The following is a 1,514-nucleotide window of genomic DNA, read 5'->3' as shown; positions in this document are numbered from 1 at the left end:
GGACGAAACGTTCAACAAGATCAAATAAATTTGTTCATCAAAATTTATTAACTGTCTTCAATTTTCCCTTTGAAACTCATATATATTAATATATATTATATTTACCTGTGTTTATATTTACATTTCTTCATTTCCTTTGAAGAATTATGACGTGATTGATTCAGATTATTATATTATACAAGGAAAACAATCTTCCCTTAATTTTATGAAGAAAATCTTTTGTTGCTTAGGTCACTACTACGATATATCCTCTGAAAACAAACTGAAACTTTGAAGGTAGCTCTCTGCACACCCCCATGTGTTGGCGAGAACAAACATATTTTTAAATCCATATTTTATCAGGGGGTAGTCAAGTAGTCTATGAGAATATTCATTGTGCCTTTAAACTTGGTGTATATATTCAGTCGTGTGTTAAAAAACGTGGATTGAAATTTCACATAGATACGTATTCCTTTAGCTGTAATAGTATGTGTAATAGCTACAATATAAATTAAATGTAAAATACATTAAATTTCAACATATTTTACAATAACGAAAACAAAAGATAAAAAAGAGCTGAAAAAAAAGAATTTTCCCCCTCGAGGAATCGATCCGACGACATCAGAAACACGAGATCAATGTTGGGAAATGTTTACTCCCGTTTTTTTTCCAGACGGTTAAATATCTAGTTTTTTTCTTTTTTTTTTAAACTACAACGAATATTCACTAGAGTTTAAAAAAAATCGATCGCTATACATTTTTAAGATAAAATTAGATCTGATTTACAGAAAAGTTGACCACCCCTGAACTAATGTTCCATCGTACCGAAACCTTTCGAATATTCTTTATAGAAAATAAAAGAAGAATAATATAGATGTTGTATTCGGGAATAGTCAGAAAAATATGGGAACGACAACAAAATAATTGGAACCTTATTTTGGGAAACTGTTTAACAATTATTTGAAAAAAAAAAAAAAAAACAATATTAATCAATAATTTGAAAGTAAACTCTATTTTTATTTGTATATAGCTGTATTATGCAATTTTAATTTTACATTTCAATAATTTTTAATTTAGTAATTGAAAAAAAGAAAGAAAATAATATAGGTTTAAATAAAATCAAACATTTAAATTTCATTTATGTGCATTTACAATAGTGTGGAAGAATAAATGGCGAAGGTATACTTTTTCATTTGATACTTGACACTGACGTTTTGAATTATTTACTTTAATAAAAAATAATAAAAATTATTTATATTATATTAAATTTAATGAAAAATAATACAACATCTCAAAATATATTCAACCAAATTTTGATGATTTCTTTTTTGTGAAAAAACGATGATGTCAAATATCTTCTAAAAAGTAATATTTAAATTATTACTAAGTTTACTCTTAGGGAGGTTGTTTTTTGGACGGGTTTAATTAAGATGAACACTATATTTATCCGTTGAACGTTTCGTCTCTATTTGAGACTTCCTCAGCAACTTGATAGTTATGTTCATAAGTCAATATAACATCATTTTTATTACAGT

The sequence above is a fragment of the Polistes canadensis genome, unplaced genomic scaffold (genome assembly GCF_001313835.1).
Source record: "Polistes canadensis isolate GaletaPanama2010 unplaced genomic scaffold, ASM131383v1 scaffold_310, whole genome shotgun sequence".
NCBI lineage: Eukaryota > Metazoa > Arthropoda > Insecta > Hymenoptera > Vespidae > Polistes > Polistes canadensis.
Note: the sequence above shows the minus strand (reverse complement) of the source record.